Source organism: Procambarus clarkii, chromosome 39, assembly GCF_040958095.1.
Source record: "Procambarus clarkii isolate CNS0578487 chromosome 39, FALCON_Pclarkii_2.0, whole genome shotgun sequence".
Classification (NCBI taxonomy): Eukaryota; Metazoa; Arthropoda; class Malacostraca; order Decapoda; family Cambaridae; genus Procambarus; species Procambarus clarkii.
Window position 1 is genome coordinate 6,154,301 of NC_091188.1, and position 22,790 is coordinate 6,177,090.

The following is a 22,790-nucleotide window of genomic DNA, read 5'->3' on the forward strand; positions in this document are numbered from 1 at the left end:
CTGGTCTGGCGGACCTCAGCCAGCTGGTGTGGCGGACCTCAGCCAGCTGGTCTGGCGGACCTCAGCCAGCTGGTGTGGCGGACCTCAGCCAGCTGGTCTGGCGGACCTCAGCCAGCTGGTGTGGCGGACCTCAGCCAGCTGGTGTGGCGGACCTCAGCCAGCTGCTCTGGCGGACCTCAGCCAGCTGGTGTGGCGGACCTCAGCCAGCTGGTCTGGCGGCATTCACTAATACTAAATATCCCTGATCTATACGCCCAACTTAAGTAGAAATAATGATGACATTAGTACCTTCAACGTTCACTAAATCCTTGGAAGTAGTCCTCGCGGGCTTGGTTACGTATGCTGGAGCAGAGTAATAATGAGCCGAGCCGCGCGTAACTCCTACAATATTTTCTGACAATTTTATAAGAGTGAAGTAGTGTTTGTTATGGTGGGGTGGGGGGGGGGGGGGGGAGGGGGGAGGTGGAGTGGCCGGCCTGTGGTGCTCCACACCCCCAGGGCCTTGGGAGGGGTGGAGGGTTGCCTCCTACACTATACCTGCAAAAGATAGCAATTTACGACTGCTTGTGGGGAGTTATGGCAGCACAGCAGAAGGAGGACTCGGCAGCACACTTCTCCGTTGCGCATGTTGATGCGCTTGTACATGTCTCTCCTTGTACAGTGTTTGTGTTAATACCACCTCTAAGAGCTTGCTGTCGGTGTAGATGTGGTGGGTAGACACTGAAGCATGGCCCCGCGCGTGACCCAGCTGGCCAGGACGGCGGTCTCCTGGACCCCCGGGGCTCCGCCTCTCACACTCGCTGTACTCACCTAATTGTGCTTGCGGGGGTTGAGCTTTGGCTCTTTGGTCCCGCCTCTCAACTGTCAATCAACTGGTGTACAGATTCCTGAGCCTACTGGGCTCTATCATACCTACATTTGAAACTGTGTATGGAGTCAGCCTCCACCACATCACTTCCTAGTGCATTCCATTTATTAACTACTCTGACACTGAAAAAATTCTTTCTAACGTCTCTGTGGCTCATCTGGGTACTAAGTTTCCACCTGTGTCCCCTTGTTCGTGTCCCACCCGTGCTGAAGAGTTTGTCTTTGTCCACCCTGTCAATTCCCCTGAGAATTTTGTAGGTGGTTATCATGTCTCCCCTTACTCTTCTGTTTTCCAGGGATGTGAGGTTCAGCTCCTTTAGCCTTTCCTCGTAGCTCAATCCTCTCAGTTCCGGGACGAGCCTGGTGGCATACCGCTGAATCTTCTCTAACTTTGTCTTGTGTTTAACTAGGTATGGACTCCAGGCTGGAGCTGCATACTCCAGGATTGGTCTTACATAAGTGGTATACAGGGTTCTGAAAGATTCCTTACACAAGTTTCTGAAGGCAGTTCTTATGTTGGCCAGTCTAGCATATGCCGCTGATGATATTCTTTTGATGTGGGTTTACTGTGTTTACTGCCCCATGTTGTGTCCTGTGGCTGGCGCCCTCGCTCCTCCTCCTCCCAGGTGCTGCCACACCACAGCACCTCTTCTGGGTGTGGACACCTGACTCGCCCTACGCTCTGGGTGTGGACACCTGACTCGCCCTACGCTCTGGGTGTGGACACCTGACTCGCCCTACGCTCTGGGTGTGGACACCTGACTCGCCCTACGCTCTGGGTGTGGACACCTGACTCGCCCTACGCTCTGGGTGTGGACACCTGACTCGCCCTACGCTCTGGGTGTGGACACCTGACTCGCCCTACGCTCTGGGTGTGGACACCTGACTCGCCCTACGCTCTGGGTGTGGACACCTGACTCGCCCTACGCTCTGGGTGTACACACCTGACTCGCCCTACGCTCTGGGTGTGGACACCTGACTCGCCCTACGCTCTGGGTGTACACACCTGACTCGCCCTACGCTCTGGGTGTACACACCTGACTCGCCCTACGCTCTGGGTGTACACACCTGGTGCCTTCCTTGTGGCTCACACCTTGTCAGGTGTCACCTTCAGTACTCACTGCCGGTTGTTAGCGTCAACCTGGAGCTTGTCTTGGCAATCTTCTCGCGTGTCTATTGTTATCTACCGTTATCAATTATTAGTTATCCAGCAGGACACGGAGGACTGGCTCGAGAGGCAGGTGGTTCTCCCTAGTCCTCAACACCTCGGGAGGGACTAGGACGCCTTTTTTTGCCGCCACTCTTGTCATTACAGTAAGTAGAGTACATGGTCATTTGTGCGTAAGTAAGTGTAAGTAAGTAAGTAAGTAAGTAAGTAAGTAAGTAAGTAAGTAAGCCCGTAAGTGGTGGCCCTTTTGAGCCATTACCAGTATCAAGAGCTGATACTGGAGATCTGTGGAGGTGCAACTGCACCCTGCGTGACGGGAGATGTCTCCCCCGTGGCGTCACGTTGTTGTTGTTATTGTTATAGATTCAGCTACACGGAACAAGTTCCAAGTAGCACGGGCTATGGTGAGCCCGTAGCTTACCTGGCACAGGAGCAGTGCTCCGTAGCGTCACGCTAACGTCCCCATCTTGTAGTATGGTTAGTCTTGACAACCCCTAACACCTCTCCCCTCCACCCACCCCCACCTGACAACTCCCAACATCTCTCCCCCCCTGACAGCCCTCAACATCTCTCCCCCCCTGACAGCCGTCAACATCTCTCCCCCCCTGACAGCCCTCAACATCTTTCCCCCCCTGACAGCCGTCAACATCTCTCCCCCCCTGACAGCCCTCAACATCTTTCCCCCCCTGACAGCCGTCAACATCTTTCCCCCCCTGACAGCCGTCAACATCTTTCCCCCCCTGACAGCCGTCAACATCTCTCCCCCCCTGACAGCCCTCAACATCTCCCCCCCCCGTGACAGCCCTCAACATCTTTCCCCTACCTGACAGCCCTCAACATCTTTCCCCCCCTGACAGCCCTCAACATCTCTCCCCCCCCCTGACAGCCCTTAACATCTCTCCCCCCCTGACAGCCCTCAACATCTCTCCCCCCCTGACAGCCCTCAACATCTCTCCCCCCCTGACAGCCCTCAACATCTCTCCCCCCCTGACAGCCCTCAACATCTCTCCCTGTCTCTCTTGAATGCCTCACTATATTTTGCTCACCAGGCCCTCTTCCCCCCCCCCCACCGTGTGTAATCTTCCAGGTGTGGCCGCCTGTCTTTTGTTTTACAAATTAGCTGCTGATGGCTCTGGCGTGAGCGTCATGGATATTTGGGAATATGTACTTCCTGACATTATCTCTCGCTTCCTGTTCCACCTGTGTCAGCCTATCCCAGAATGACACGAGGCTGGGTGGGAGAAGGGAGGGAGTTACGCTTAGCTGGTGTAGGTGTATATGCAGCGATAGTCGGCATTCCCAGTTGCCTAAGTGCTGGCGTTTAGCTTGATATCTTCTCCGTTATCATGGGAAGGGTCCGTGTGTAGGGGCGCTGGTGTGTTGCGCAGTGGTAGGTAGTTTTCACTTCCGTGTTGAATATTGGTTATCTGACGTGTTATCTGTTTGATATTATACTGTTATCTGGCTGGCTCTGTGTCTAGGGGGGCGTGTCGCAGGTACTCGCTAGTGATTTATGGTTGGGGCTGCTGCTTCCCTTCCCTGAGCACCCAGGGTGGTGTGGGGACCTGACCTGTGGCAGGTCCAGGTCCCTCAAGTCCCTCCCCCTGAGCACCCAAGGTGGCGTGGTGACCTGACCTGTGGCAGGTCCAGGTCCCTCAAGTCCCTCCCCCTGAGCACCCATGGTGGCGTGGGGACCTGACCTGTGGCAGGTCCAGGTCCCTCAAGTCCCTCCCCCTGAGCACCCAAGGTGGCGTGGGGACCTGACCTGTGGCAGGTCCAGGTCCCTCAAGTCCCTCCCCCTGAGCACCCAGGGTGGCGTGGTGACCTGACCTGTGGCAGGTCCAGGTCCCTCAAGTCCCTCCCCCTGAGCACCCAAGGTGGCGTGGGGACCTGACCTGTGGCAGGTCCAGGTCCTACAAGTCCCTCCCCCTGAGCACCCATGGTGGCGTGGGGACCTGACCTGTGGCAGGTCCAGGTCCTTCAAGTCCTCCCCCTATGCACCCAGGGTGGCGTGGTGACCTGACCTGTGGCAGGTCCAGGTCCCTCAAGTCCCTCCCCCTGAGCACCCATGGTGGCGTGGGGACCTGACCTGTGGCAGGTCCAGGTCCCTCAAGTCCTTCCCCTGAGCACCCAAGGTGGTGTTTGGACCTGACCTGTGGCAGGTCCAATACTCTTATCACTACCACTCGGCCCTTGTGTTTCTCACTAGCATATATTGCTCACGTCCTGCATGTAGGGTTCTTGTTCGTGGGTAAACTTGGCTGGGAATTTATTGTTGAGTTCTTCAATTACTTGCTTTAATCCCACGAGTATTTCCCCTCTTTGGGCTTCACTCTGGTCACTCCAGTGTTTCACCAACAATTTCCTCTTAATGTGGCTGCCAAATTGCTTGGAATTCTCCCCCCTTTTTACTGCTTCCCTCCCAATTATATTCGTTATTGGCTCTCCTCGTAGGGGGCCTCGTAGGCCTGGTGGATAGCGCGCAGGACTCGTAATTCTGTGGCGCGGGTTCGATTCCCGCACGAGGCAGAAACAAATGGGCAAAGTTTCTTTCACCCTGAATGCCCCTGTTACCTAGCAGTAAATAGGTACCTGGGAGTTAGTCAGCTGTCACGGGCTGCTTCCTGGGGGTGGAGGCCTGGTCGAGGACCGGGCCGCGGGGACACTAAAGCCCCGAAATCATCTCAAGATAACCTCAAGATAACCTCCTGTTCACTTCTGGTTTCGTCCGTTATTTTACCTTTTCTGCATATTCTTGTATTTTTGTTTGTTTTGCTTGTATTGTTTGTTAAAGAAGATACTTGTGTGCTTATCCTGGTGGTGTTGGTGTGTATGGTGGCAGCCGGTGGGATCCAGGAGCCAGATTCACGAAACAGTTACGCAAGTTACTTACGAACGTGTACATCTTTCCTCAATCTTTGACGGCTTTGGTTACATTTATTAAACAGTTTACAAGCATGACAACTTGCCAATCAACTGTTGTTATTGTTATAAACAGCCTCCTGGTGCTTCGGAGCTCATTAACTGTTTAATAATTGTAAACAAAGCCGCCAAAGATTGAGAAAAGATGTACAGGTTCGTAAGTACTTGCGTAACTGCTTCGTGAATCTGGCCCCCAAGGCTCTCCCACACGCCCCGAATCCGTTAACATGTAACGTATTTTGTACAAATTTCGACACTAATATTATCGTTTTCTTTGCAGCTACCTCGTTGGGTTAGATGGGTTGCTGGGGTTCGTACTTTTCTGGTTATTGAAAACAGTTGTATTTTTTTTTTTACGGTATGACAAATGGAGAGATGTTGTTGTTTCAGATTTAGCTACTCAGAACGAAGTGTCCATGTAGCACGGGCTATGGTGAGCCCGTAGAAAAAAAAATTAGAGAGAACTGGATACTCCAGTTAAGTGTATTTGGCAGTGTGGTGGAGGGTGGGAGTGTGTACTCACCTATTTGTACTCGCCTATTTGTGCTTGCAGGGACATTCAGCACCGCTCCTGTGCCAGGTAAGTTCACTACGGGCTCACCATAGCCCGTGCTACTTGCCCCGCTCCTGTGCCAGGTAAGTTACGGGCTCACCATAGCCCATGCTACTTGCCCCGCTCCTGTGCCAGGTAAGTTACGGGCTCACCATAGCCCGTGCTACTTGGAACTTGTTCCGAGTAGCTGAATCTATAACATGCTTGCGGGGGTTGAGGTCTGGCTCTTTGGTCCCGCCTCTGTGTGGTGGAGCGTGGGAGTGTGTGAGGCTGGGGTGTGTTGCGGAAGTGCTGCCCAGCCCCGGTCACACCTCCACTCAGTAATTCAGTGTCGGCTTGTCATGAATATGGGCTCCAGGCCGGCGGGTTTGTCACCCCCGGCGTCCACTCCCGCACCAGCGTGTTCACCACTCTTGTTGGTCATGTGTGTAAGACGGGCTCACCATAGCCCGTGCTACTTGGAACTTCTTGTTCCAGGTAGCAAATCTTGGAACTTCTTGTTCCAGGTAGCAGAGCAAGAGTGGCGGTGACTGTTCTTGACTGGGGGTTAGAACAAACATGCCGTCAACTGTGCCGCTGGTCCTCACAGGGTTGTCGGTGCCGTCATCCTCCAACTGTGTTGACAGTTGGAGCAGCACCTCTGCTGAAGAACAACAATGGGTGTTTGTACACCGCGGGCGGCTTCCTGCGTGCCTGCGCCTGGAATGGACGAGCACTCCTGGAAAAATGGGGGGCCAGATTCACGAAGCAGTTACGCAAGCACTTACGAACGAGTACATCTTTCCTCAATCTTTGACGGCTTTGGTTACATTTATTAAACAGTTTACAAGCATGACAACTGGCCAATCAACTGTTGTTATTGTTATCAACAGCCTCCTGGTGCTTCGGAGCTCATTAACTGTTTAATAATTGTAAACAAAGCCGCCAAAGATTGAGAAAAGATGCGCAGGTTCGTAAGTGCTTGCGTAACTGCTTCGTGAATCTGGTGCTTCGGAGCTCATTAACTGTTTAATAATTGTAAACAAAGCCGCCAAAGATTGAGAAAAGATGCACAGGTTCGTAAGTGCTTGCGTAACTGCTTCGTGAATCTGGCCCCCCATTTTTCCAGGAGTGCTCGTCCATTCCAGGCGCAGGCACGCAGGAAGCCGCCCGCGGTGTACAAACACCCATTGTTGTTCTTCAGCAGAGGTGCTGCTCCAACTGTCAACACAGTTGGAGGATGACGGCACCGACAACCCTGTGAGGACCAGCGGCACAGTTGACGGCATGTTTGTTCTAACCCCCAGTCAAGAACAGTCACCGCCACTCTTGCTCTCACTCTTCTCTCTCTCCTCCTCCTCCACACTGCTTCTTAACGTCCCTCTAACTCTTATTATTGACCTCTACCTCCGCACACTTTTCGCGTGAAAGGCGCAGTAGCGAGTCAAGGAAGGGACGGGGAGATGGCCCTCGGGTGTGTACACCTGACTCACCCTACGGTCTGGGTGTACACACCTGACTCACCCTACGGTCTGGGTGTACACACCTGACTCGCCCTACGGTCTAGGTGTACACACCTGACTCACCCTACGGTCTGGGTGTACACACCTGACTCACCCTACGGTCTGGGTGTACACACCTGACTCGCCCTACGGTCTAGGTGTACACACCTGACTCACCCTACGGTCTGGGTGTACACACCTGACTCACCCTACGGTCTGGGTGTACACACCTGACTCGCCCTACGGTCTAGGTGTACACACCTGACTCACCCTACGGTCTAGGTGTACACACCTGACTCACCCTACGGTCTGGGTGTACACACCTGATTCGCCCTACGGTCAAGGTGTACACACCTGACTCACCCTACGGTCTGGGTGTACACACCTGACTCACCCTACGGTCTGGGTGTACACACCTGACTCGCCCTACGGTCTAGGTGTACACACCTGACTCACCCTACGGTCTGGGTGTACACACCTGACTCGCCCTACGGTCTAGGTGTACACACCTGACTCACCCTACGGTCTAGGTGTACACACCTGACTCACCCTACGGTCTGGGTGTACACACCTGACTCGCCCTACGGTCTAGGTGTACACACCTGACTCACCCTACGGTCTGAGTGTATACACACCTGACTCACCCTACGGTCTAGGTGTACACACCTGACTCGCCCTACGGTCTGGGTGTACACACCTGACTCGCCCTACGCTCTGGGTGTACACACCTGACTCACCCTACGGTCTGGGTGTACACACCTGACTCACCCTACGGTCTGGGTGTACACACCTGACTCACCCTACGGTCTGGGTGTACACACCTGACTCACCCTACGGTCTGGGTGTATACACCTGACTCACCCTACGGTCTGGGTGTACACACCTGACTCACCCTACGGTCTGGGTGTACACACCTGACTCACCCTACGGTCTAGGTGTACACACCTGACTCACCCTACGGTCTGGGTGTATACACCTGACTCACCCTACGGTCTGGGTGTACACACCTGACTCACCCTACGGTCTGGGTGTACACACCTGACTCACCCTACGGTCTGGGTGTACACACCTGACTCACCCTACGGTCTGGTTGTATACACCTGACTCACCCTACGGTCTGGGTGTACACACCTGACTCACCCTACGGTCTGGGTGTACACACCTGACTCACCCTACGGTCTGGGTGTACACACCTGACTCACCCTACGGTCTGGGTGTACACACCTGACTCACCCTACGGTCTGGGTGTACACACCTGACTCACCCTACGGTCTGGGTGTACACACCTGACTCACCCTACGGTCTGGGTGTACACACCTGACTCACCCTACGGTCTGGGTGTACACACCTGACTCACCCTACGGTCTGGGTGTGTACACCTGACTCACCCTACGGTCTGGGTGTACACACCTGACTCGCCCTACGGTCTGGGTGTACACACCTGACTCACCCTACGGTCTGGGTGTACACACCTGACTCACCCTACGGTCTGGGTGTACACACCTGACTCACCCTACGGTCTGGGTGTACACACCTGACTCACCCTACGGTCTGGGTGTACACACCTGACTCACCCTACGGTCTGGGTGTACACACCTGACTCATCTAAATCTAAATCTAACAATCTAAAAAAACACAAACAAAACAAACACAATAAAATGTCTCACAAAGGATGTATACACCGCTGGGAAGATGTTGTTGTTGTTGTTGTTGTTGTCATAGATTCGTCGGAACAAGTTCCAAGTAGCACGGGCTATGGTGAGCCCGTAGTGGACTTACCTGGCACAGGAGCGGGGCAAGTAGCACGGGCTATGGTGAGCCCGTAGTGGACTTACCTGGCACAGGAGCGGGGCAAGTAGCACGGGCTATGGTGAGCCCGTAGTGGACTTACCTGGCACAGGAGCGGGGCAAGTAGCACGGGCTATGGTGAGCCCGTAGTGGACTTACCTGGCACAGGAGCGGGGCAAGTAGCCCGGGCTATGGTGATCCCGTAGTGGACTTACCTGGCACAGGAGCGGGGCAAGTAGCACGGGCTATGGTGAGCCCGTAGTGGACTTACCTGGCACAGGAGCGGGGCAAGTAGCACGGGCTATGGTGAGCCCGTAGTGGACTTACCTGGCACAGGAGCGGGGCAAGTAGCACGGGCTATGGTGAGCCCGTAGTGGACTTACCTGGCACAGGAGCGGGGCAAGTAGCACGGGCTATGGTGAGCCCGTAGTGGACTTACCTGGCACAGGAGCGGGGCAAGTAGCACGGGCTATTCTGGTGTAATATCTCCAGTTATGTCCACTCTTTAGTCTTTCTCTTTTTTTCAGAAGTTGGAAGTTGTCTTCCCTTCATACTGTACTGCATTTGAGGTCCATTTACTCCTATTCCTATTCTCATACCCTTGCATTTGTCAGGGTTAAAGTCTAGTACCCATTTCTCAGACCATCTCTAGAGATTGTCTAGGTCATCTTGTAATGGTTTGCAGTCCTCGTCAGTTCTGATTCGCCGCTTTAACTTTGCATCATCAGCAAACGTGAATAAGAATGAGTTACTTCTGTTATATCGTTGACATATATTAAGAACAGGATGGGGCTCTAGTGTCGATCTTGAGGTACTTCACTCGTTATCCCTCTCTCCAGTCTGACAGGTCTCCTCGTACTGTGACTCTCTGGCTTCTTCCTGGAAGGTACTCCTTCACCCACATTAGTCAATACCTTCCTGAATACTCCAGCTGGTTTTTCGTGTTTGTGTAGGAGTCGCTCGTGAGGAACAGTCAAAGGCTTCCTGGCATTCTAGGAAAATGCAGTTTTTCCAGCCCTCTGTCTCTCTCTCTGTCTCTCTCTCTCTCTCTCTCTCTCTCTCTCTCTCTCTCTCTCTCTCTCTCTCTCTCTCTCTCTCTCTCTCTCTCTCTCTCTCTCTCTCTCTCTCTCTCTCTCGTTCTCTCTCGTTCTCTCTCGTTCTCTCTCGTTCTCTCTCGTTCTCTCTCGTTCTCTCTCTCTCGTTCTCTCTCGTTCTCTCTCGTTCTCTCTCTCTCTCTCTCTCGTTCTCTCTCTCTCGTTCTCTCTCGTTCTCTCTCGTTCTCTCTCTCTCTCTCTCTCTCTCGTTCTCTCTCTCTCTCGTTCTCTCTCTCTCTCGTTCTCTCTCTCTCTCATCTCTCTCTCTCTCATCTCTCTCTCATCTCTCTCTCTCATCTCTCTCTCTCATCTCTCTCTCTCATCTCTCTCTCTCTCTCTCATCTCTCTCATCTCTCTCATCTCTCTCATCTCTCTCTCTCATCTCTCTCTCTCTCTCTCTCTCTCTCTCTCTCTCTCTCTCTCTCTCTCTCTCTCTCTCTCTCCTATTTGAGTTGTTATTTTGTCGTAGAACGCGACTAAGTTGGTCGAGCAGGATCTTATTTGCTGAGTTCATGATAATACTTGAAATGTTTTGTTTATGCCCTAAATGTTCTACGAGCCTTCCTTTAAGTAGCCTCTCTCTAGTATCCTACAGGAAACACTTGCTAGTGCTGCCGGGCTGTAGTTCAGGGGCTCCTGTCTTCCTCCTCACTTGTATATACGCCACTTTTCAATTGTCAGGAAGTTCCCCTATTTGTAGCGAGGAGTGTGTGTGTGTGGTTGTGGTGCTGCTGGGCGTCGAACCAACGTCGGTCATGGAGACTGTGAGAGCTGTGCCGCTGCCCCAGCCTCACATGTGCTTACGGCGAGGCCAATAATGACTGACTTGACTGCTCTGGAGCGCCCGGTACCAAGCGCGTACGATTTCCTGTGTTTCCTGGTTGATATTTCTCCTCCGTCCTTACAGCCTGCGGCGAGGCAGCCTTCCCGCCTTGTGTTCCACTCCAAATATCCCTGTCTAACATTCCGTATTTTGTTCGCTATTATGCCACTGTTTTAAAGATTCTATTTCATTGATAAACCTTTGTTAGAGACAGGTTTGAAGAGATACGGGTTTTGTCGTGGAAGAAAGAAAACGAAGCGGATCATAGAAAACGGGAACGCCGGAGTGTTTTATCGGCTGGAAAGTCGGTGTCGGCGGCAGAGCTCAGTTAGCGTGTTGCGAGTGTAGGGGGCGTCACGCTGCGCGCTCTGGCCGTGTTATAGTGTGTGTGTATGAGAGCGACTGTATGTAGTGCTCGGGCGACACTGTAGTGAGGAGGGGGGCGGTGGCGGCGTGTAGTGTCCCGCCGCCCCCTCCCCCTAGTGGTAGTGTAGTGGACTAGCAAGTGTAAGGGTGGCGGCTAGTGTGGCCGAGGAGGGCGGCTGGTGGTGGCCAGGTCCTGCTGCTGCAGTGTTGTGGCCTCCCTTCCCCTTCCCTCCCCTCCCTCCTTCCCTTCCCTCCCCTCCCTCCTTCCCTTCCCCTCCCTCCCCGTCCCTTCGTCTCCTTCCCTTCCCCCGTCTTCCTCCTCCTACGGCTCCTTCCCCTCCAGGGTGTGTGTGTGTGTGTGTGTCTTCCTCCTTCCAGTGCTGGTAGCTCCCTTCTCTAGCATCTTTATCCTTCAGGGTTAGGGCACCTCTCTCCTACAGTAGGTGTGGCACCCCTCTATCCTTCTACAGTAGGTGTGGCACCCCTCTATCCTCCTACAGTAGGTGTGGCACCCCTCTATCCTTCTACAGTAGGTGTGGCACCCCTCTATCCTTCTACAGTAGGTGTGGCACCCCCCTCTATTCTCCTACTGTAGGTGTGGCACCCCCCTCTATTCTCCTACTGTAGGTGTGGCACCCCCCTCTATTCTCCTACTGTAGGTGTGGCACCCCTCTATCCTTCTACAGTAGGTGTGGCACCCCTCTATCCTTCTACAGTAGGTGTGGCACCCCCCTCTATCCTCCTACAGTAGGTGTGGCACCCCTCTATCCTTCTACAGTAGGTGTGGCACCCCTCTATCCTCCTACAGTAGGTGTGGCACCCCCTCTATCCTCCTACAGTAGGTGTGGCACCCCCTCTATCCTCCTACAGTAGGTGTGGCACCCCTCTATCCTCCTACAGTAGGTGTGGCACCCCCTCTATCCTACAGTAGGTGTGGCACCCCTCTATCCTCCTACAGTAGGTGTGGCACCCCTCTATCCTTCTACAGTAGGTGTGGCACCCCTCTATCCTCCTACAGTAGGTGTGGCACCCCCTCTATCCTCCTACAGTAGGTGTGGCACCCCTCTATCCTCCTACAGTAGGTGTGGCACCCCCTCTATCCTACAGTAGGTGTGGCACCCCCTCTATCCTCCTACAGTAGGTGTGGCACCCCTCTATCCTCCTACAGTAGGTGTGGCACCCCTCTATCCTTCTACAGTAGGTGTGGCACCCCTCTATCCTTCTACAGTAGGTGTGGCACCCCTCTATCCTCCTACAGTGGGTGTGGCACCCCCTCTATCCTCCTACAGTAGGTGTGGCACCCCTCTATCCTCCTACAGTAGGTGTGGCACCCCTCTATTCTCCTACAGTAGGTGTGGCACCCCTCTATCCTTCTACAGTAGGTGTGGCACCCCTCTATCCTCCTACAGTAGGTGTGGCACTCCTCTATCCTCATACAGTAGGTGTGGCACCCCTCTATCCTCCTACAGTAGGCGTGGCACCCCTCTATCCTTCTACAGTAGGTGTGGCACCCCTCTATCCTCCTACAGTAGGTGTGGCACTCCTCTATCCTCCTACAGTAGGTGTGGCACCCCTCTATCCTCCTACAGTAGGTGTGGTACCCCTCTATCCTCCTACAGTAGGTGTGGCACCCCTCTATTCTCCTACAGTAGGTGTGGCACCCCTCTATCCTCCTACAGTAGGTGTGGCACCCCTCTATCCTCCTACAGTAGGTGTGGCACCCCTCTATTCTCCTACAGTAGGTGTGGCACCCCTCTATCCTCCTACAGTAGGTGTGGCACCCCTCTATTCTCCTACAGTAGGTGTGGCACCCCTCTATCCTCCTACAGTAGGTGTGGCACCCCCTCTATCCTCCTACAGTAGGTGTGGCACCCCTCTATCCTCCTACAGTAGGTGTGGCACCCCCTCTCTCCTTCAGGTGACATGGCACTCACCTCTCCTCGTCCAGGAGGTGTGGCACGCTTCTCTCCTGCAGGAGGTATGCATCTTCCTTATCCAAACCTGACGAATCCTTCCTGGGAAAGGAAAGCCAAACCTGTTGGCTCTCCAACAGGTTTGGCTCCTTCCTTCTTCAGGTGTGGCACCTCCTTTTTTCAGGTGTGGCACTTCACTCATACAGGATGTGTGACACACTCCCCCTTCAGATGTGACACATTCCTCCAGGCGTGAGTGCCACCTTCCCCACCCCTGGTGGCACCTTCCCCACCCCTGGTGGCACCTTCCCAACCCCTGGTGGCACCTTCCCCACCCCCCTGGTGGCACCTTCCCCACCCCCCTGGTGGCACCTTCCCAACCCCTGGTGGCACCTTCCCCACCCCTGGTGGCACCTTCCCAACCCCTGGTGGCACCTTCCCCACCCCTGGTGGGACCTTCCCAACCCCTGGTGGCACCTTCCCCACCCCCCTGCTGGCACCTTCCCCACCCCCCTGGAAGCACCTTCCCCACCCCCCTGGTGGCACCTTCCCCACCCCCCTGGTGGCACCTTCCCCACCCCCCTGGTGGCACCTTCCCCACCCCCCTGGTGGCACCTTCCCCACCCCCCTGGTGGCACCTTCCCCACCCCCCTGGTGGCACCTTCCCCACCCCCCTGGTGGCACCTTCCCCACCCCCCTGGTGGCACCTTTCCCACCCCTCTGGTGGCACCTTCCCCACCCCCCTGGTGGCACCTTCCCCACCCCCCTGGTGGCACCTTCCCCACCCCCCCTGGTGGCACCTTCCCCACCCCCCTGGTGGCACCTTCCCCACCCCTGGTGGCACCTTCCCCACCCCCCTGGTGGCACCTTCCTCATCCCCCTGGTGGCACCTTCCCCACCCCCCCCTGGTGGCACCTTCCCCACCCCCCTGGTGGCACCTTCCCCACCCCCCTGGTGGCACCTTCCTCATCCCCCTGGTGGCACCTTCCCCACCCCCCCTGGTGGCACCTTCCCCACCCCTGGTGGCACCTTCCCCACCCCCCTGGTGGCACCTTCCCCACCCCCCTGGTGGCACCTTCCCCACCCCCCTGGTGGCACCTTCCCCACCCCCCTGGTGGCACCTTCCCCACCCCCCTGGTGGCACCTTCCCCACCCCCCTGGTGGCACCTTCCCCACCCCCCTGGTGGCACCTTCCCCCACCCCTCTGGTGGCACCTTCCCCACCCCCCTGGTGGCACCTTCCCCACCCCCCTGGTGGCACCTTCCCCACCCCCCCTGGTGGCACCTTCCCCACCCCCCCTGGTGGCACCTTCCCCACCCCCCTGGTGGCACCTTCCCCACCCCTGGTGGCACCTTCCCCACCCCCCTGGTGGCACCTTCCTCATCCCCCTGGTGGCACCTTCCCCACCCCCCCTGGTGGCACCTTCCCCACCCCCCTGGTGGCACCTTCCCCACCCCCCTGGTGGCACCTTCCTCATCCCCCTGGTGGCACCTTCCCCACCCCCCCTGGTGGCACCTTCCCCACCCCTGGTGGCACCTTCCCCACCCCCCTGGTGGCACCTTCCTCATCCCCCTGGTGGCACCTTCCCCACCCCCCTGGTGGCACCTTCCCCACCCCTTTGGTGGCACCTTCCTCATCCCCCTGGTGGCACCTTCCCCACCCCCCCCTGGTGGCACCTTCCCCACCCCCCCCGGTGGCACCTTCCCCACCCCTGGTGGCACCTTCCCCACCCCCCCTGGTGGCACCTTCCCCACCCCTGGTGGCACCTTCCCCACCCCCGGTGGCACCCTCCCTACCCTCTCTCTCTCTTAGGTCAAACGAGGATTTCGTTTTATGTGGCTCCGATTACATGTACATTGTTGTCCTAAGTTCCCACTCTATGAGGACATTTGAATTGCAACATATTGTGTGTTGCAACATGGACAGTATACCGTTCTTGGTATGCACTGCAACGCTGTGTATTTATTATACTGTAACGTGTTTGATTTTGTAGACAGCGGCCACTGGTCTGAGGCGCGCAGGAGCAGCAGCGGTATGTATGTATGTACGCGTCAGCTGATCTTTGTTTACCATCCCTCCAGGGGGACCTCTCGACGCTTGCGTCTGTTTGGCGCGGTTAGTCTCCGTAGCGGAGGCTGATTTCCCGCCAACTGTGTTTATTGCATGTTTCCATCGTTAATATGTTATTACGAACACACTGCGTCAATTACCCTCGAACGACGACGTCCGGAAATTATCGCTCAGAGACTGTGGACGATCGGGGAGTACCAGGAGCTTCTTGGCAGAGGAAGTTATCGTTGGTTGGTGTGTCCATGTGTACGAATGTGGACACAGATGGGAACGTGTTGCTGGTCGTACAGGTGTTTCAGGTGAAGGACACGAGCCTCGGCCAGACGTCAGCAGGTGACGATGCTCGGGTTGCTTGTGTGTGTGTGTGTGTGTGTGTGTGTGTGTGTGTGTGTGTGTGTGTGTGTGTGTGTGTGTGTGTGTGTGTGTGTGTGTGTGTGTGTGTGTGTGCGCGCGCGTGTGTGTGTGCTAGCAGAGGCTAGCACGCTATGCCAGCCCTCTTGATGTAATGTATAGAGCGCATATTTCTTATTATTCGTGTGAGCCTACATTTGTTAATGTTTATATATATATATATATATATATATATATATATATATATATATATATATATATATATATATATATATATATATATATATACGTACTATTTGCTTCGTTCGTGTCATTAAGTGTGATGACGGGTTGTTAGGTTAGCAGCCAACCGCCAGCCAGGGTGACTGTCATTCGTAAGAAACGTCGTCGTCCCTTCAACTTCTAGTGTGTGGTCTGGTCAACATTCGTAAGAATGTATTTCTTTCTTGTTTCAATAAACATACCTGAACGTGAACTCGTAAGAATGTGGTCTATGTGAAGGTATCCTTTACGATGGGAGGGAACCCGCATCCTTGGACTCGTGAGTCGTACGCACTACCGACTGGACCACGATGGCCTAAAGGTAAGGTAATTATCAGGAGAGGGCGCCAAGCCAGAACCATTATGTAGCATTTGGAAGGGATGAATGTAGATAGGAATTTCGGAAGGAATGGCGCCCAACCACTTGGACGGTCGGGGATTGAACGCCGACCTGCAAGAAGGGAGACCGTCAAACTACCTTAAAATCGAAGTTGGAGTAAAATGATAGTGTGTTTGGCCGTGGTGTTCAAGGACGCAGGTTTGAACCCATCGTACAGCTTCACTATTTTCTCAAAGCCTACTAGTACTTATAAGATTTAATACTTGAATTTAAATGAACTTAATTTGAATTTAATACTTGTTAATAATCCCGAATAGTGGACTCCTTATGAATGTATAGATGTGCTTCCCTGAGAGAATTCACTTAAACACTTTAAACACTTGGAGCCTTACACTTAAGGCTCCTTGTGTTTATCTGAGGCTGAAGCACCAAGCTTGTGGCTCTCAACAATTTTGTTTGCTGATGAAATTACAATTTATGAATGTTGCCGCATAGGATGTTTATAGTTTGATATATTAGAGAGCTTCAACATGTTGACTTTAATTAAGAAAACTTAGTGAATAGTCAGATAATTAAGGTTCTTTTGGTTATTGTGCGGTGTAGCCAAATGTTGTGTATATAGTGAAGCCTTTTATGTGAATTTGGAGAATGGCTGGTCGTACTGGCTTGATGGGCGGTACATTTTGTAGGGTCATTATACTGAGTTTGTTGGGTGTAGGGTGACCTGGCTACACCCGCCACCTCACACACCTGGCTACACCCGCCACCTCACACACCTGGCTACACCCGCCACCTCACACACCTGGCTACACCCGCCACCTCACACACCTGGCTACACCCGCCACCTCACACACCTGGCTACACCCGCCACCTTAGTGCTGTCACACCTGGCTACACCCGCCACCTTAGTACTGTCACACCTGGCTACACCCACCACCTCAGTACTGTCACACCTGGCTACACCCGCCACCTGAGTACTGTCACACCTGGCTACACCCACCACCTTAGTGCTGTCACACCTGGCTACACCCACCACCTTAGTGCTGTCACACCTGGCTACACCCGCCACCTTAGTACTGTCACACCTGGCTACACCCACCATCTCACCCTCACACACCTGGCCACACCCACCACCTCACACACCTGGCCACACCCACCACCTCACACACCTGGCTACACCCACCACCTCACACACCTGGGCCACACCCACCACCTCACACACCTGGCCACACCCACCACCTCACACACCTGGCCACACCCACCACCTCACACACCTGGCTACACCCACCACCTCACACACCTGGGCCACACCCACCACCTCACACAACCGCATTCATTCGCTCCCTCTGCATGTTCAGATTTAAATATGCATAAAAGGAGAGAGGGAGAGAGACTTTTGTTTGCCGAATATTCATAATATAATTTGCGTTGTAAAGTTATGCCTGACACAGTGACCTAGGGAAGGGTGGAAGGGTCACCTGTGATCTGTCGCGATCACAACATGTTTATAATTGGGGATTTACACACTATGGGGGAAATGTTGTTGACTGGGAGGGACTCCTGTGGCACACTGGCTTGCGACTCGACGGCCAGTCGGGTCTGGAGTCCCGGGCTGCGAGTTCGATCCCCCATTGTATGGCCTCGGACACACTAGGGATGTGCTGGTGTGTTATTGGGGGTGGTAGTGGGGAGCCCCTGAGTGTGTGGTAGAGTGGTATTGACCAGTTTAGTGTACCAGTCCGGGTTAAGCTGGTTCTCTGATTATATTTATATATATATATATATATATATATATATATATATATATATATATATATATATATATATATATATATATATAATATACATACCCGCCGGCCCTGTCTTCAACAACCCTTCCCCCCCCCCCCCACCAAGGGGCAAAACATATGTTTTGTATGTTTTTTTTTTTTTGAGATATATACAAGAGTTGTTACATTCTTGTACAGCCACTAGTACGCGTAGCGTTTCGGGCAAGTCCTTAATCCTATGGTCCCTGGAATACGATCCCCTGCCGCGAAGAATCGTTTTTTCATCCAAGTACACATTTTACTGTTGCGTTAAACAGAGGCTACAGTTAAGGAATTGCGCCCAGTAAATCCTCCCCGGCCAGGATACGAACCCATGACATAGCGCTCGCGGAACGCCAGGCGAGTGTCTTACCACTACGCCACGGAGACTGCCGGAGACTGCTCTATATGTTAATAGAGCATGCATGCTCTATTATTGGCGAATCGACGCTAACGTTATATCGTCGGAAATTTAACGTTCACTTCTCGTTGTTCGCCTTAGCGTGCGCCCGTAGAGCGTCTGGTACACCAATATTCCAGTTTACAAGGGAGGGATTTGTTGTTGTTTTAGATTCAGCCACTGGGAACAGAAAGTTGCAAGTAGCACGGGCTATGGTGACCCCGTAGTGGACTTACCTGGCACAGGAGCGGCGCTGTAACTTGCAAGGCTTGGGCGTCTTGGGACGTGGCTGGGTGTACTGGGGTGTCTGGGACGCGGCTGGGTGCTACTGGGGTGTCTGGGACGCGGTTGGGTGCTACTGGGGTGTCTGGGACGCGGCTGGGTGCTACTGGGGTGTCTGGGACCCGGCTGGGTGCTACTGGGGTGTCTGGGACGCGGCTGGGTGTACTGGGGTGTCTGGGACCCGGCTGGGTGCTACTGGGGTGTCTGGGACGCGGCTGGGTGCTACTGGGGTGTCTGGGACGCGACTGGGTGCTACTGGGGTGTCTGGGACGCGGCTGGGTGTACTGGGGTGTCTGGGACGCGGCTGGGTGCTACTGGGGTGTCTGGGACTCGGCTGGGTGCTACTGGGGTGTCTGGGACGCGGCTGGGTGTACTGGGGTGTCTGGGACGCGGCTGGGTGTACTGGGGTGTCTGGGACCCGGCTGGGTGCTACTGGGGTGTCTGGGACCCGGCTGGGTGTACTGGGGTGTCTGGGACCCGGCTGGGTGTACTGGGGTGTCTGGGACCCGGCTGGGTGTACTGGGGTGTCTGGGACGCGGCTGGGTGTACTGGGGTGTCTGGGACGCGGCTGGGTGTACTGGGGTGTCTGGGACGCGGCTGGGTGCTACTGGGGTGTCTGGGACGCGACTGGGTGTACTGGGGTGTCTGGGACCCGGCTGAGTGCTACTGGGGTATCTGGAACGCGGCTGGGTGCTACTGGGGTGTCTGGGACGCGGCTGGGTGCTACTGGGGTGTCTGGGACGCGGCTGGGTGCTACTGGGGTGTCTGGGACCCGGCTGGGTGCTACTGGGTTGTCTGGGACCCGGCTGGGTGCTACTGGGGTGTCTGGGACCCGGCAGGGTGCTACTGGGGTGTCTGGGACCCGGCTGGGTGCTACTGGGGTGTCTGGGACCCGGCTGGGTGCTACTGGGGTGTCTGGGACCCGGCTGGGTGCTACTGGGGTGTCTGGGACGCGGCTGGGTGCTACTGGGGTGTCTGGGACCCGGCTGGGTGTACTGGGGTGTCTGGGACCCGGCTGGGTGTACTGGGGTGTCTGGGACCCGGCTGAGTGCTACTGGGGTGTCTGGGACCCGGCTGGGTGCTACTGGGGTGTCTGGGACCCGGCTGGGTGTACTGGGGTGTCTGGGACCCGGCTGGGTGTACTGGGGTGTCTGGGACCCGGCTGGGTGCTACTGGGGTGTCTGGGACGTGGCTGGGTGCTACTGGGGTGTCTGGGACCCGGCTGGGTGCTACTGGGGCGTCTGGGACCCGGCTGGGTGCTACTGGGGTGTCTGGGACGCGGCTGGGTGTACTGGGGTGTCTGGGACCCGGCTGGGTGCTACTGGGGTGTCTGGGACCCGGCTGGGTGTACTGGGGTGTCTGGGACCCGGCTGGGTGTACTGGGGTGTCTGGGACCCGGCTGGGTGTACTGGGGTGTCTGGGACGCGGCTGGGTGTACTGGGGTGTCTGGGACCCGGCTGGGTGCTACTGGGGTGTCTGGGACACGGCTGGGTGCTACTGGGGTGTCTGGGACGCGACTGGGTGCTACTGGGGTGTCTGGGACGCGGCTGGGTGCTACTGGGGTGTCTGGGACGCGGCTGAGTGCTACTGGGGTGTCTGGGACCCGGCTGGGTGTACTGGGGTGTCTGGGACCCGGCTGGGTGTACTGGGGTGTCTGGGACCCGGCTGAGTGCTACTGGGGTGTCTGGGACCCGGCTGGGTGCTACTGGGGTGTCTGGGACCCGGCTGGGTGTACTGGGGTGTCTGGGACCCGGCTGGGTGTACTGGGGTGTCTGGGACCCGGCTGGGTGCTACTGGGGTGTCTGGGACGTGGCTGGGTGCTACTGGGGTGTCTGGGACCCGGCTGGGTGCTACTGGGGCGTCTGGGACCCGGCTGGGTGCTACTGGGGTGTCTGGGACGCGGCTGGGTGTACTGGGGTGTCTGGGACCCGGCTGGGTGCTACTGGGGTGTCTGGGACCCGGCTGGGTGTACTGGGGTGTCTGGGACCCGGCTGGGTGTACTGGGGTGTCTGGGACCCGGCTGGGTGTACTGGGGTGTCTGGGACGCGGCTGGGTGTACTGGGGTGTCTGGGACCCGGCTGGGTGCTACTGGGGTGTCTGGGACACGGCTGGGTGCTACTGGGGTGTCTGGGACGCGACTGGGTGCTACTGGGGTGTCTGGGACGCGGCTGGGTGCTACTGGGGTGTCTGGGACGCGGCTGAGTGCTACTGGGGTGTCTGGGACGCGGCTGAGTGCTACTGGGGTGTCTGGGACGCGGCTGAGTGCTACTGGGGTGTCTGGGACGCGGCTGGGTGCTACTGGGGTGTCTGGGACACGGCTGGGTGTACTGGGGTGTCTGGGACCCGGCTGGGTGTACTCCAAAATTCTTTACTCGCTATCTATAAAGCGAACAATTTTGTTTCTCAATCTTTACACAAGTACATGTAACTACACGAACTAAAAATAAAAACACGATTATATTTGTTCCATGAACGAGGCTTTTGGAGCCCGTAGGTGAAGTGTCGCCGGGAGACTCGCTCTCTCTCATAAGACTCGCTTGAGAAGTATGTGGGAAATCGAGAGTCCATCTTCTTGAGATGATTTCGGGGCTTAGAGTCCCCGCGGCCCGGTCCTCGACCAGGCCTCCATGGAGAGGGGGGAACCTTCGATAAGCCGCCGGCTTCCTGTCATCGTCGAGGCCACTAGGGTTTATTGGCCTTCAGGTAAATTCAGGTAAATGTAATGTGTGGATGTGGCGTGGAGGGCGACGAGGCCTGGCTAGAGTTGTGGGGCCAGATTCACGAAGTAGTTACGCAAGCACTTACGAACGTGTACATTTTTGCGCAATCTTTGGCGGCTTTGTTTACAGTTATTAAATAGGTAATGAGCTCCGAAGCACCAGGAGGCTGTTTATAACAATAACAACAGTTGATTAGGAAGTTTTCATGCTTGTAAACTGTTTAATAAATGTAACCAAAGCCGTCAAAGATTGAGGAAAGATGTACACGTTCGTAAGTGCTTGTGTAACTGCTTCGTGAATCTGGCCCCAGACGAGTACAGGAAGGCCAGGGTGAAGGTTCACCACTAGGAACAGGATAAGAACATAAGAACAAAGGTAACTGCAGAAGGCCTATTGGCCCATACGAGGCAGCTCCTATCTATAACCAGCCAATCCCACTCTCAGGATAGCAGGATAGGAGGAAGGAAGGGGGGGGGGACTTTACTTAATTATTTAGCATTATAAATTATTTTCAGTACTTAATTATTTATCCTTATAAATATTAGTTAGGATAGAAGATAGTGAAGATAAAACCTAGAAGATTGGTAGAAGGGGATTGGGGGTGGGGGGGGGGGGGGCGGGTGATGGAGACCCACCCTCACATATGGTAAATCACGAGACACTACATGTCCTAAGCAGTCTAAGGATCAAATAATAATAATATAACAAGAATACTGAAGGAAGACCCTCCCACACATCCCATCTTGCTCGGCGACACACACACATCAGTCTACACCAACTCTCAGTTGATTGACGGTTGAGAGGCGGGACCAAAGAGCCAGAGCTCAACCCCCAACCCCGCAAGCACAATCAGGTGAGTACACCCCCCCCCCACACCCCCATATATCTGGTGTTATCGTGCCTGACATTATTTATGATGTATAATCATACACCCTCAACATTTTCAATACGTCAAACGATAACAACAAACTATGGTACGATAGTTTGTGATAACGGGGGGAACCATCGAGGATTATGAACGTTGAACCGACAATGGCAATATGGCACATTAAAGTATTATTATTATTATTATTATGCTGTAAATTAGAGGTATAATTTTGAGTGGTATTTATTGTTAATATGATGGAATACTGTTAAAGGTAGATTCCCATTGGAATGTAATGCGCTTGATCGTTGAATGATCGATATTGACAGAGTGCATTGTGTTGCGTCAGTGTGTTGCGTCAGTGTGTTGCGTCAGTGTGTTGCGTCAGTGTGTTGCGTCAGTGTGTTGCGTCAGTGTGTTGCGTCAGTGTGTTGCGTCAGTGTGTTGCGTCAGTGTGTTGCGTCAGTGTGTTGCGTCAGTGTGTTGCGTCAGGGTGTTGCGTCAGTGTGTTGCGTCAGGGTGTTGCGTCAGGGTGTTGCGTCAGTGTGTTGCGTCAGGGTGTTGCGTCAGGGTGTTGCGTCAGGGTGTTGCGTCAGTGTGTTGCGTCAGGGTGTTGCGTCAGTGTGTTGCGTCAGGGTGTTGCGTCAGTGTGTTGCACAAGTGTGATGTATTATACCAGCGGTGGTATGATACCTGTAACACTCGCTCACACCTCCAC

At 54.8% G+C, this 22,790-nt stretch overlaps 1 protein-coding gene across 3 annotated transcripts in view; it reads left to right on the top strand.

The window, feature by feature from the left end:
- Positions 1-22,790, top strand: part of LOC123760312 (EF-hand calcium-binding domain-containing protein 14) — a 166,768-nt gene that overhangs the window by 14,252 nt on the left and 129,726 nt on the right. The window contains exon 1 of one of the 3 annotated variants that reach the window (XM_045745887.2): positions 11,028-11,080. The exons of the other annotated variants lie outside the window; for them this stretch is intronic. The gene's annotated coding sequence lies outside the window, so the exon portion shown is untranslated. Of the gene's footprint in view, positions 1-11,027; positions 11,081-22,790 lie in introns of those variants that run through there. 3 annotated transcript variants of the gene reach the window in all.